The sequence below is a fragment of the Macrobrachium rosenbergii genome, chromosome 12 (assembly GCF_040412425.1).
Source record: "Macrobrachium rosenbergii isolate ZJJX-2024 chromosome 12, ASM4041242v1, whole genome shotgun sequence".
NCBI lineage: Eukaryota > Metazoa > Arthropoda > Malacostraca > Decapoda > Palaemonidae > Macrobrachium > Macrobrachium rosenbergii.
Window position 1 is genome coordinate 106,736,512 of NC_089752.1, and position 15,400 is coordinate 106,751,911.

General features: G+C 34.4%; 1 protein-coding gene across 5 annotated transcripts in view; it reads left to right on the forward strand.

The window, feature by feature from the left end:
• The window catches only part of LOC136843830 (serine/arginine repetitive matrix protein 2-like), an 86,729-nt gene extending 72,944 nt beyond the window's left edge, over positions 1-13,785 (forward strand). For all 5 annotated transcript variants that reach the window (XM_067112625.1, XM_067112624.1, XM_067112626.1 and 2 more), the window contains exon 7: positions 11,734-13,785. The gene's annotated coding sequence lies outside the window, so the exon portion shown is untranslated. The remainder of the gene's footprint in view (positions 1-11,733) is intronic.
• Positions 13,786-15,400: the final 1,615 nt, after the last annotated feature.

Consider the following 15,400-nt stretch of genomic DNA (forward strand, 5'->3'; position numbering starts at 1 on the left):
TGATTTGAAGGAATATTTTATTGCTGTAATGTTTGACCAAAATATAAATCATATTCAAATAAAAGCTGATACCCAAATTAATTTTTTTCTCATTTGTCTACTGTATGTGTAGTATTTGCAGACATTGTTTTAAATAATTTTTTTCCTTCCAGAATGTAAAATTAGTTGTACGCCATTCGAAACTGTATTCTGTAAACTTTCCTCCATTCCTATGAATTAGTTGTATCTGTATGTCACCAGTTATTAATTTATCGTTTTAATAGTTGATTATTTTAATGTGATGAACATTATTTTGTGACATTTGTTGTTTGCATGAGCATAAGTTACATAATTTAAGATATTTAAGGGGAAAAAAATAGAACAGAAGAACATGAAAATAAGCTAAGCAGGTGAATAATAGAACAATACAGTAGTGGGAAGCATTCTCTTAATAAAGAGATTTTATCTTAGAGTTGCACAAAGACATAGGAAAGGGCAGAGTTGACAATAATTCTTTTAACAAATGAGGACCAGAACTGATGACCGACTTGGAAATGTTTTGAGGCCATTCTTAACCCCGTAAATTAGTGCCATGTGCCGTACTCGTAAATTGTTACTGGGTAGAGGTAACAGTAAAGCTAACTCGAGGGACAGTAATGGACAAAAGTACAAAATGGTCAAAAGGGTGCATTCATATGCCCTTCCATCCTTTATCAGATATATTTTTTAATATTGTGAATTATATTGTAATAAATATTTGTTCCATAAAATAACTATCTATGCTTTATTTGAATGCTTCATTATGTTCCAACATCCAGGTCACAAACATACAAATTATATATATAAGAAGAAAAACCACTCCTGCTGGCCATGGGAGTACTAAAAATCTTAGTTCCATTGTTTTGTTTAATTAATGTTAATAATAATGATGTGTCAATAATTTTATCAACTAGTAAGATTTCCCCCATTGAAGTTTAACTTGAGACCATCATTAAGCCTCTGAGATTTACATTAATCATTGAATCATAGTGTGCTACAAAATTATTCCAGTTATTGGTATAGCCATTTGTTCAAATCCTCATGATGGCTTTTCACATTAGGAAGTGCATAGGGTTCAGTTTCTGTTCAATCTTCAATCCACAACTGATAAATGTTGAAAATGTGTATGGTTATTAACTTAACTTATTGCTAACTGTAAGTAAAAGAGTTCAGAGGTCTGGTTAAACAAATCATTTATAACTAACTAACTAATTGCTAACTGTAGAACCTATCATATTAAGTAAAAGGGGGGCATAGTGGAATAATGAATCGGCTAATAACAAATTAAAACGTTAAACCTGCTGTGGGATTGTGATGGTCTCCAATAAAAAAGTGCCACAAATTTACCACACTCATCTGACCCATAGGTATCCAGTATATAACCTACATGACCTAGTCTCAGAAAGCAGAAAAACACATACAATCACAGCATATTGTATGTCATTGCCTTATCTACAATCAACAATGAATATCAAGTGTTGGATACAAATCCTTGAAAGATGCTTTTTTCAGAATCTTCAACATTTTCAGTTTATTCACTTGTGTTTTAAAGAATTGCAATTTATTACATGAGACAAGATGTCTATTAAGAACAAACTATTGTTGTTGCTGAAGAATCGAGTGCAGTGTAGTCAGCAGGTAATGCCACTAAAAATATGCCATCACAATTTGTCATATTTAGAGATTGCAGTAGAATTCCCTCTTAACTATTGTCCTACATATTCATAAATCAGATTGCATTAAATCTTAACAGATTGTTTTCATTCTACAAATTATAGGAAGCCAGTGAAAGCATCAAGATCAAATGAAACTGTATCTGTTAGTGATATTTTACTATAATAGCAGAAAAATTGTTGTCAAAACTGCTACATTTTCATTTAATTTGGTCATTAAATTTCATTGATTTTATAATAAAGTAGATTCTATCATATTTTTGTAAGAAAAAAGCCGTTTTGGGAGTAAGAATTTAACTTTCTGATTTAACAAAACACATCCATTTCATGCCTTTGTATGACATTATTATTATTATTATTATTATTATTATTATTATTATTATTATTATTATTATTATTATGTAGATAAACAGTATAAACAAGGTTTTCTATATTGTACAGTATGCTTAAAGGTAAAATATTCTATATTGTTATTTTTTATCCTGTGTAATGAGACTGGTTTTGTAATATTTTTAAATTACTCATTGATAATATAGATTCACAATGTTTGTGACATTAAGTATTCTAGGATTTGTTATAAATTTCTTACATGTAACCATTTACTCACAATAAAAGTAAATACTATATATATGTAAAATAAGCTTAAGAAGAAATGAAGTGCATGCTGTATATGTAATTGTGTCCAGATGCATTGTGGCATTTATCAGTAATCAAATCTTATTTATGAAAGTTATTGTTACTGCTGCAGAGTACAAAGTACATGTCTGTCGATTTTGTTTCAGTTTGTTTTATGTATTTTTATTTTATTAGTATATTTGGTCAGCATTAACTGAGAGAACAGTTCTCAAAACTAGTAACTAGTGTGCTGTCTCTTTTGATAAATATGTTTTGTAATTTTTCAGTGTTAGTTGGGTGACCATATGAATGTGATTTTTACCTGCTTTTGATAGCTTTAAAAATTTGTATAGTTCTTTTATAATTTTGTTACGGGTGTGTCAACAAATTCTCAGTTACAAAAAGTTTAATAAGTAAATTGCTTACATCATATCCACTCAGATATTTATCATTTGATTTTTTTGTCAGGTTGTGCAAGACATGAATACAGTACTTATTATTTGTTGACTTCAATTTTTATATACTGTAGTACTATTTTCGCATACAGTATTCAAGAACAATTTAATGGTGTACAACCCATTCTCATTGGTGTTCCTTGCAGGGATTATTGTATTGGTACAAGTAACTGCTAAAGTTGACAAAAGCATAACCCAGACTGCAAACCATATTCATTAGTTGGGGCCTGTATTGAGCAACTATTTAAGTCTCGTACCTTGGCCCAAAGTAGTAGCTCTAAACCAACTTAGTTGGGCTTTATAACCTTTCAGCTTCATTTTCCCATCTTTTGCCCTCATTGCCAACACAGGTGCATGGTCAGATGTGAATTAGATTACTGTACTTTTAGAATTTGGAATTGGCATAACAAAATATCTCTGTCAGTTTTCCATTCAGGTAAACCCAGGTGCAGTGGTTATCTTTTTATTTATTTTTTTTTTACATGTTAGTAGATGGTGTACCTACTTTTCCAATACAATATTGGATAGATATTTTTGAGGTAGGATTACTACTTCCCTTTCCTTTGTATACTAACTAGTTTCTTTTAACTGTATCTCACCTAGTTATATACATTGTAAATCTCATCTATTATGTACCAATCTCAGACAATATCTGAATAGATGAAACGGGTAAGCATTATGTCTTGTATTTTCATTTGTCCTTGGGTATTTTGTCTATATATATATATATATATATATATATATATATATATATATATATATATATATATATATATATATATATATATGTGTGTGTATATATATATATATATTATTGTGTGTGTATAGTATGTATATATATGCTTTTTTCACCTTGCACCTTTTTCTCCTTAGTGCCAGAATGTGTTCCCATCTGGTTTATGGGGTGAGGTTCTAGCCCCTTTGATGGTCAAAGGTCTTAATGTGCTAGTGGTATATGGCCTTTCTTGGTGGTTGCCCACCCAAATATAGCAAATGTAAGAACGAATCCTTCAGAATGGTCCTGTCGGAATATTAATGTTAACTACTGGTCTGGTTAAACTAGTTAGTTGTTGTAACATTGGTACTATAGTATACAGAAAGTATGTTGAGAATGATTAAAAATAAAGTATGTTAGAATACTGCACTGTTTTTATATGGAAGAGTGACTGGTTTGGTTTAAAAGTAGGTCTGACACATAGATGTGGTGCATCTTCATGACAGTTTAGTGTTTTTTATGGATTTATGCAAGAAATCACAGAAAGGACATAATTATGATTTAGTTACAAGGGTGTGGGTTGAAATGGTGAATGATGCATGGATTGTGGAATGGCCGATGTTTGCAGACTATGCAGTGCTGCTTATGGATAATGGAGAGAAACTGCAGAACTAATGTAAGTTTTAAAGTTTTTGCAAGAGGATTAAGTGAGAGTAACCGTAAAAGTAAGGATAAGGTTATAAGGATAACTGGAAAGTGGGAAGATGAAGAAACATCATTATAAACAGTAGATAAATGAAAGTAGCTGATTCATATAGAATTTGGGAGTGTATATTACAGGAAGGTGGTTGGCTGAGCATAGAGCAGAATCACTCAACAGGTGAAGAAACCCTGTAGGGGAGTGGTGCTGTCAGTGCACCACACTTGGTGCACTGTAGGCATTACTTGAGGTTCTTTGCAATGCCCCTTTGACCCCTAGTTATAACCCCTTACATTCCTTTTACTGCATCTCTCTTCCATCTTACATTCCACCCCCTCATAACAGTTGTTTCAGAGAGCACCTGCTGCAAGGTTTTCCTCCTGTTTTGCCTTTCAGAACCTTCTTTACTCTCATTTCCCTTTTAATGCTAAATGACCTTGTGCCTAAATTTTATATTCCAATTCCTTTTTCCCAGTAAAACAAATTAAGAACCAAGTTAAAAAATGGCATTCTTCTAAAAAGCAAAAAGAATCAATGAGGTTATTTTAACAAGACTCAGAATAGGTCATCTGATGTTGTTTGGTGAAAGATGTAACATCCCAGTAACAATCAAACACATCTTGATTGAGGCCCAAGATTCATGAAAGAAAGACTTATTTACAAAATAAATCAATAAAGGATATTCTGAGCCAACCTCTTCCTAACAAAATTAAATTGATAAGAAAATAAATCTTTCCCCCTTTTTTCTCTTTTTTTTCTCGATTGTTTTTTTCTAATTCCCCCTTTTTTTATTATTTATTTATTTAGTTAACTACTTAATTTTTTTAGAACTCTTTCCCTCATTCTTTTCCCAGGATAAACCTAAAAAGAGTTCAGTTGAAACAAATCATTTATTAAATAACTAACCTTTTTCAGTTCCAATTCCAATAGGTAAAGAAAAGAAGGCAGCAGTAGAGTTGATTTAAATATTGGAATGTAACCCCACTGATGAAAAAGAATGTTGAATGCTAAAGAAAGGATAAATGTTGAATCTGAGATTAAATGTATGAAAAGGGTGAGAGATGTTTAAATATTGTACATAGGAAAGTTGAAGGTGGAAGAATGGTTGAGTGTGTTCTCAAATGGTTTGGTTAAAGGAAAAATGGAGGATGATAAATTAATGAAAAGATTATGTATTTCAGAAGTGTTAAGAGGAATACCTGGTAATTGCTGTATAAATAAGGTGGAATTGTTATGGGACTGGTAGGGCCTTAATGTTAAGAAATAGAAGCGTGTGTGCATAAGATGGAAGTGCTGATGAGCTTTCAATTTAGTAATATGAAGCAACTAATGTGGAAGTCTTCTACACTGGGTGACTGTAGGGTTGTTTGTCAGAAGTTAGGCTGTTATGGAAAATGACTTACTGTTAAGAAAAAACTATGCATGTATGCAATTCACCAGAAGGAAGAAATGGAATCAAAGGTATAATCCTCACTTTTATTGTCCTTCAGAGAATATCTAAAGAAGACAAACTAGTTTGCATTATACATTTTTCCTTTGCTTCCTTGCGGCACATTGTATTTAGACATTGTGGTCTTGTAATATATATATATATATATATATATATATATATATATATATATATATATATATATATATATATATATATATATATATATATATATATATATATATATATATATATATATATAAAATATAAAATCGTAAAAATCATAAGAAAACCTTACTTTTAATGCTCTGGGTATTGAAATATATAAATATATTATTATATTTTACATCAAAAACCTTCAAATTATGATTATTCTGCCATTTTATATAAATTTCTTCCATATATATATATATAATATATATATATATATATAATTTCTGATGAATATATTTGAAATATATATACGTATATAACCATATAAACCGGGACTATATATATATATATATATATATATATATATATATATATATATAGAGAGAGAGAGAGAGAGAGAGAAATCTCCAGATATGATCCAAATGCACTTAAAATTGAAAATCCGATGTAAAGGGCATTTACCCATATACCTACTGTACCTTGTTTTTCTATGTTTGGGACAAAATATACTGTGTAAATATTGTACACTTGCGACACAAAAACACCAAAACTTTTTTTTTTTTTTTTTTTTTTTTTTTCTCCCTCCCTCTTAATCTTATCCAACACAAAATGATTAGGTATGCTGTGGGAACAGACACAACCATATAACACGAGTCTCGCTTTTTCGTATTTTGATTACGCACAATAAAGATAGATGTAAAATGCCAAAACCAAACTTCTTTCTTGCTTACCTCAATGCAGTGCTGAAGCTGCATGCATTAGCTGGACTTTTCAAAACTTGCAAGGAGGTTTACAAGTCGTCATCCTCTTCACCTTCCTCCAACACCACTGTATCATTGAGGTCCTATACCTTATGAAGTGGTGAACTGGGCTGAAGAGGTTTTGAGGTACCTAGAAGGTCCAGGTCGCTGAGAGTCGGCAGAGACAAATCAGATGCTGGCTGAATGTACCTCTCACTTCAACAAGGGTGCTGCAGTGCTCACCTGCATTTCCAAGTAGAATGACCTATTACCAAAGAAGTGGGTGGTGATGGGCTTGGCTGCATGGGGGTTTGGGATCTGAAGAAGCTGTCGAGGGTACTCAAATGATTGAAATGATGCTCTGCAATCACTGTTCCCTGCATTTCTTGAACGCCTTTAGCAAACTCTAAGGCCTTTGGGGACTGGTAGATGTTGGGATTCTCCATTATTTTGATAAACATATCAAAGACCTGCATCATGAAACAGACTGGTCATCATTGTTATTGTCTTAAGGTGCTTCCTTTTCCATCTCACCTTCAGCAGCTGCAGCAGCCAGGATTGCCACCTGCATTGTCCAATCACTCTCATGCATCATCCTCAGGAATGTTGTCGCCTCCCTTGGACATTTGGCACAAAAGTTAGAAACGTCAAGCCTTGAAAATCTATCATGCTCTTTTTGTCATTCAGGATATAGTTCCAAGCATGATTTCGGTCTGTATGGTGATATCCTTCCAAGCATTTGCAAGCAGGCTGTGGTAACTACAGGCCAATCTCTATTTTCCCTATGCTCTCCAAAGTTGCTGAAAAACTATTTAAACCACTATGTAAGTATGTGGAATCTAAAGGATTGTTAGCTGATAATCAAGATGCACACAGAAAGCAGTTAGGTACCTGTGATGCTGTTAGGCTTACGTGCCATTTGCAAGGGAACCTTGATAAGGGTTTTGAGTGCAGAGTAAATCAAATAGATTTTAGTGCTGCTTTCTATTTGGTAAGTCACAAGGCACTTGTTTATAAACTTCAGAATCTTGGAGTGGGTGGATATGATTTAGGATTACTTCAAGATTTTCTTAAAGGTAGGTAGCAGTGATTTGGTGTGTATGTGATCATTAGTGAACCAAGACCTGTTGTGTGTGGAGTTCCACAGGGCGGTGCTCTTGGTCCACTGTTATTTTTGGTGTAAACAAGTGATATGGTTGTTGGCCTGGAAAACAAGATTGTTCAGTATGCCGATAATGCAATACTTGTGGATGTAGTAAAGTCTCCACTTGTGAGAAATGAAGCTTCCCTCATCCTCAATTGGGACATGGACCAGATCAGGGAATGCTGTAGTTCGTGGGGTATGAGGCTGAACTCCTGTAAAATGAAAACACTATTGATTAACAGATTTCCCAACCCATCTTCCCCTTCAGGTGGGTGGAACTGTGCTAAATGAGTCTGAAACTTAGCTATTCTAGGTGTAACTTTTGACTCGCCTTTGAGAAACATCTAATGAAAGTTTCAGCAAATGCCACATGAAAGTTAGGTGCAACCTGTTTTAGGTCATTTGTACTTCCTTTACTGGAATACTGTTCTCTAGAGTGGATGTCTGTTTCTGGCAAAGATCTGTCTCTTTTAGATAGAGTGGTTCATGGTGGTAGGTTTCCATTTCCTAATATTAGCAGTAATGACTTGGATCACTGATTGATGGTCTCTTGTTTGCCACTTTTTCATAAGTTGTATTTCAATAGAGAGCTTTCACATTCATAATTGATCCCTGATCTCCTTTGTCTGTTGAGAGCAACCAGATTCACTGAACAGCAGCATATGCACAAAATGTCTCGCTGTCCAACTTCTCAGTTCCAGAAGTCCTTTATTCCTCAAACTGTTGGACTGTGGAACAGGCCCCAAAGGATGTTGTGCAATTGGAACTTCAAAAGTTCAAGCAAAAATGCAATGTATTACTACCCTAATACTCTTCTTGCTTTATCTACAGGCAATCCCCTGTTATTGGTGATCTGGTTTTACAGCACTTGTCTAGTGACAACGATAACCGGGTTATCGACACCAATCCCCGGTTATTGGTGGCGCTAATCCCCAGTTACCGGCACCAATAACCGGGGATCAACGCTGTTATCACAGATTTTTGGTTGTTGACAATTTTTGGTTATCATCACGCTGTCGGGAATGGAACCCCCGCCGATAACCGGAGACTACCTGTATTTGTTTCTTATTTTTTAATTTTTTTTTTTCAATAAGCGCGATCTCTTCTTTATGTATTTCACTTTACTTCCTCTTAATTCTTCTTAATGAACACCATACTTTGGAAGCTTGAATTTCAGGTCAATGGCCCCTGTGGGATTGTTCCATATGATTAAGTTTCATCAAGTGAATAATAATAATACCATTGAAGATTCTCCGGAGTCAATTCCCCATGTATCCAAGCCTTAATCCTTCTCCTTGTCCTTAGACAGCACCATCACCTCCTGGAAATTCTTTCAGTATAGCCATTTTATTGCAACACTTTGTCCATTGGTTGATTTAGTACAGTCGCATTAGGAGGCAAAAACTTGACCCTAATAATACCTTTGTCATCAACCAATTGGGTTGTAGTAGGATGCGCAGGCACATAGTTCACGAGACGCAAAGCCTTCATCTGATGTCTAGCAGTTCCAAGGTCTTGTGTCTGGTTATGAATAACCTCCTCACAAAAGTGGTTATGGAACTAATCGGAAATTATCTTGGAGGTGAACCAAGTCTGCTGATTGATACTAAACCACTGGGAGATAACCATCAACCCACACTGGGCATGTGGTTCCTTTGCATGTCCAACTACAGCTGGTTTGCAATGATGGCTACCAGAAGCATTTACACACAACAAAGCAGTCATGCATTGTTGCAAAAGCTTTCAACAAGATAAATTCTTTTCCTTCTTGTTAGCGAAAGTATTAGTGGGCAAGGAGCAATAGATTAGACCAGTTTTGCCTGCATTATAGATTTGACTTAAAACAAAGCAAGGCCTTCCTTTGTTCATCAAGTCTTTTTAATGTCTGCTGGAATTCCTCTGTGCCCTCAGAAACATCTAAAGCTTCACCACAAGTCTTCTTGTTGAAACGCCCTTGTTGAATCTTGAACCAAAACAGCCAACCTTTAGACACCTTAAAGTCTGCAACCCCATGGAAAGCTGCAAACTTCATTACAACAACCTTCAACTCTGCACCATGTACTCATGCACATGTACTCTGGTGGCCCTTTGCTGACAAAACCAGATCAAGGTTGACTGTTTAACTTTCTCGTGTTGGGGTTTCGCCATCGCCTTGCAGGCATGACTCCTCAACATCATCTTCCCAGTCTGTAGCATACTTCTTAAGCTTGTCCTTAGCTGCCTTGATATCCTGCATGTTAGACTGGGCAGTGACATACTCATCTGTGATACATGCCCTAAACCAACCAGCCTCAGTCCTTTTGACGGTTCCAGCCCTTTTTGAAGGCTCAGCACTTTCCTGGCCCTCTAAGGAGGAGGTGGTTAGGGGAAAGCACCAGGGCGCGCTTCATCACAGCACACATTTTGTGGATGAATACTGAAAACTGACTTGGAACGGGACAAAGGAAAGAAGTACACTTTGATACAAAGTGCACTGATACTCTGTATGTAGCCAATTAGAGAATGAAATGTTTATGATATTATCATGATGCACACTCGGCAGCCATTCATAAGCAAATAACCACTGTGATTTGTAATGACGTATCCATTTATGCCATTACCACGAAAGTTTACAAAACACACGAGTGCTTGCCCCCCAAACACCTTCTACCATTGCTATTGTACTTGTGATGTATCTGTCTCAGCCACTTAAAAGTAATAAACAAAGTGACACGTAATGACGTCTTCCCCCTTCCCCAACAACTGACACTTTTTCCCTTGTCTACCACCCCCACATTAACCCTTTCTAAGTCTGCTTAACCCTATACGCAGCATTACTAACTTCATCTCGCCCACATGGCATCGCCAACCATCAGTTCGTGGTTTTTTATTTTATGAATTGTATGCAACGTATATTTTACATGTATGTTGTCTTTCTTGGGACCCTTTTGGATAATGTCAAGGTGTGGATAACTGAAGGACTACCTGTATGCATGGTGTGCTACAGATATCCTAACCACTGAGTTAACTTTGCCTTGGGAATAACTTACACCCAAAGGGAATTAATTGTATATGATAGATATTGGGACATATGAACTATCATATAATTCTCTTTGGGTTTATGGTTATTTATAAAAAAAAGATCATGTTAACAAGTATCTGTGGCTTCATATTTGAGGATAGAGAAGTCATGTATGTGTGTGTGTGTGTGTGTATGTGTGCATGTGTTATCTTTGCCTTTAAGCCTGGAAGGAAAAGGAAAGCAGTAGTGCAAAATCATAAAAGTGTTCATGTCCCTTCCATTTAAAAAAAAAATGTCAGTGCTACAGATTCATTGATGGTCCTACTTTTTTGCATTTTTGTAATTTCATATGTATAGGGTACCAGAAAAATTATAATAAGATTATTTGTATTGACATCATGGCAAAAAAAAAAAAATTGCATTCATAATGTGTGTTGAGTTTCTGCTTGATTTGTTCATTTTTACTCAGAAATATTCCTTTGTAGTTGTATAATGCAATGTATGTTTTGTAGTTGGAATCAGAAATTTTTTTAATGTTAAGGCCATGTATGCAGAGAATCTGAATGATTTCTATTGGAAATTTTCATTTTTTTTAATACCTTAAGGGTAACTGAGCCATTGTTGTTTCAGACAATTTTTTATCATTATTATTATTGTTGGCTGTAATATTTATGCCTGATGTACTGTACAGTTTTAATATGGTTTTATCATTGTTAGGTTGCTGGAGAAAGATTCATAAAAAAAATATTCTGTACAGTATTTTACTTTATGAATTTTACTATATTTTACTAAAATTTCAAGACTTGATAAATGACTTCTCACGTTGTTTCCATGTATTACTTGCATTATTTTGTTATTGAAATTTAAAAGTGTGTGTTTCAAAAGAGATTGACCATAATGATGTCTGTGGAATTGTAACAATTTCTGATGAGTAATTGTTCCTCCTGTATTGCAAACTGTATTTTGGATTATTATAACAATTTATGTATAAAGATCTTTTGTTTACCTGTTAATAATGATTATTTTTCCCTACAGTAGCCTGAAGGTCCTGCTTACTGACCAGATGCATTTGCCATTCTTGTCTTTGCAGTATCTAAGTTGGCGTGTTCATGAGAGGACTGATATCCCTCCGTGTGCGTAAGGGACACTGAGGCTTCTTCTGTACCTGGATTTATCTTAGCCTCTGTCCTATTTATGCATGCCCCCAAGACACACCTTAGACGACAGTGTGTTTTTTGCACATTGTTTAAAAAGGACATGTATTTTGTAGGTTGATTTGTAAAGTATTAGATATACAAATTAATGTTGACACAATTATGATGATGCTTCAGATGTCCTCAGGATAAAAGACGGACAAGATATTGATTAGTTGACAACTTGTAGTATGTTGTTGTATGTGAGGCTTAAGTGCATCATTAAGGTTGTGTACTTACTTGTATTATAGTGTAATTAGGCTTCATTGTGCTAAGTGAATTGTGAATTAATTATGAATAGAGTTTTTCATTAATAGATCATTAGATTTGAAGTCGTTTAACAGTTTCAATAAGTTGTATGGAAATCATTGCACTGTTCAGTTTTGTACATTTCTGTCTTCATTATTACTTTATTCGCAACTGTACAAGTTATTACGTTTCATCAGAAGCAAATGTTAAAATTTCCATTCACATAAGTAGTTTGAGATATGTACCTTTTTCAGTATTGCAAAATTTTATTTTTATTTGATAATCTTACTTCATATTTCATCTTCGGTGTTAATGAGTTAGGTAGTGCCATGTATTATTTTTAGTTGCTTGATACTGTACTTCAGTATATATGTAGTTCATCTGATTTTGTTTTATATCAGAGATCTGCTTTAACTTTTTATTTACATTAAGATGGGTAATTTTTTTTTCATTAAACGGCAAGAACACAAAAATGGGGACGAGAATATGATAGTGCCAAGTAGTTTCAGATATTTTCAAGACTTTACATTTCGCTCGTCATGAAATATAATACTTACCTATAGGCCTCTGTGTGTGTATCAACACTCGTGGTGCTGCATTATGTTTTCCAAAGAGATGTCACTTCCAAAACATGGTAACTCGCGCAAAAAAGTTACTGATTCCATTCCTCTCCATAAGTCTGCAATAATTAAAGAAAAATGTTGTTGATTTGTTGCAAGTACAGTTATTTGCCTGAAAATTCAAAACATTTGAACTTGCTGTTTAGTTTCACGTTCTAATGTATCATAAGTGTTGCGTTTCATGGGAAAAACTTTCCATAGGGGCCATTTGCTTGCAAAGTGGCCTTGCATGGCACACTATAGATTGTATTAAAGGATCTTTGCAGCATCTCTTCCATTTAGTTTCTTCCCACTTGTATGTCTTAATTTGAATCTTACTCCAATTTCATCTTTCATTCAAAAATCAGATCTTCAGGTAAGCCATAAAAAAATTTAGAAATGGACCTCATTGGTGTCATTCAGTTCATTTATAATGTACCGTAATGTAAGGCACTTTAATTTAAATGTGGTCTTACCTGAAACAGATTGTTGATAACATTATTTTGTAGTACAGTTTGACAATAATATTAATGATGAAAAGTTATGATTTTTTTCTGTTAAATGTTTATTGAAGATTTACAGAATAACTGACAAAATCAATTGCACCTCACTGAGAATGTTGATAAACATTTCAATAAAATTATTTGGTTTTACACATGCAAGTGAATGTTCCCTCTTTTTTGGAAATACCTGTATCATTAACACAACACTCATACACACACTCGAAATTTACAATTGCAAGCTTGGTTTCATTTTCTCAGTATTCAAATGTACATGTGGGATGTGTTAAAGAACACTTATTAACAGTATAAATAAAAAAAAATATGGATGGTCAGTCAGTGATAGAAAATATGTTCTTTATGTTAATCTTGTCAGATGGAACTTGATGTTTTATCATCATTATTCATAGGTCATAGTACCAACAGTACATATTTTTTCCATATTACAAGTCAAAGTCTTTCATTGCTCAGTTTATTTGGGTACATCCTTATTATAATTTCATCGTTCACATTTTGAATGTTAGTTTAGAATATTCATATGATGTCATTTTCATACCCAAAGATGAGTGCATTAAGCTTGAATAAATTGTATATTTTGAAATTGCAGTCTTATTTTTACCCAGTAAAACCTTTATTCTATACTCCTGTCCTCTTATCTTGGAAAGATAGTTATATAAAAGCAATTGATTAAATACCAGAGGCCATCAACCCAACCCCTCTTAGATTCATATAACATTTTTTATTGTTAATGCATCAAATACTTTCCAGACTAATTGTTTGTTGTTAGGGAAATGCCTATCACAGAGCTTAGAAAGAGCAAAGACTCATGATGGGTACGTAACAACTGAGTGCAAAGAGAAACTGTGAAATGACGTTTCTGCTCCAGCAGTACAATCATACTTTTAAAGCAAATTCAGAACATCCAGTTGAAGATTGTATTGTTGCTATTTTTCTTTTATCTTGAAATGATGTTGCCCAATGGTGAATTCTACTGAATTTTTAATATGTGCTTTGTTTGATAGAGGGTGGAGCTGGGCAGCACCCATTAGGTGGATAGTGCCATCAGTACCTTCACGAGGTGCACCAAGATTATTACTAAAAGATGTTAACAGCGTCTGCTCGGCCCGTAGCTGCACCCACTTTTTAGCCTTTTACTTTACCTTCATGCGGGTTCCTGCGGTCTTGCTGCTGAAAGTGCCTTGGTGCTTTGCTTGAAAGCCTAAATTTCATAAGTACCCCACCCATAGATCTGAAGTACCTGACGTGGTAGAATGAAGCAAAACTGTTATGTCAAACTTACTCTTACTGTTTGGTCCGATCTCGAGAGACTAGCTATCTGAAGGCACAGAGGGTATTCTCCGTGATTAATTATTCCCACTGAAGGGTTGGCGGTCATCCTGGACTCGCCTTAATAACGTACTGTGAATAGGAATTTTAAACAAGGAATCATCAGAGGGAAAATATTAATCAGTGAAAAATGCACCAGAATGGAGACAATGAGTAAGCATTAAAACCTTTAGTCATATGATTAAAATGAATGAGACTACATGAGAGAAGGGACAGAATTTTAAAGCAATTACTAATTTGAAAGTCTTCTGGTCTTAATAACTTACCAATAGTGCATTAATGCTGTCAATACACCTTACTTGGTGCAGGGTAGGCATTACTAGTGTACTTTTGGCCCTTGGCTGCACTCACTATTTTAGCATTTTATAATTTTATATAATATATATATATATATATATATATATATATATATATATATATATATATATATATATATATATATATATATATATATATAATGTGAGAGAGAGTGCAGAAATAATGAGCAGAAAGACTAAGTACTGCTGGTTTACTGATGAAAAACGAGCTGCTTATAAAGAGGGATGCGGATGTCTGTGTAGTTCGCAGAGACCGCTGGTACAAAGATTTACAGGTGACCTGAGGTCAAACTAATTCCTTACAAAAACAGGACACGTTCATACAGAGAACACAATGATCAACAATGTCTGACACATAACATAAATAACTCGTTACTTGTACATAAAACATGATGGTTAAGAAAGACAACATATATATAGGTTACAATTATGATGATAAATATATATTCCGATCGACCTTAGGTCGATGGAAAGGCACCGCAGAAAACGGGATGTTCTCTACTGAGAACATGTTGAGCGGGGACTTTACAACACTCCGCCCCCCCAGACGGA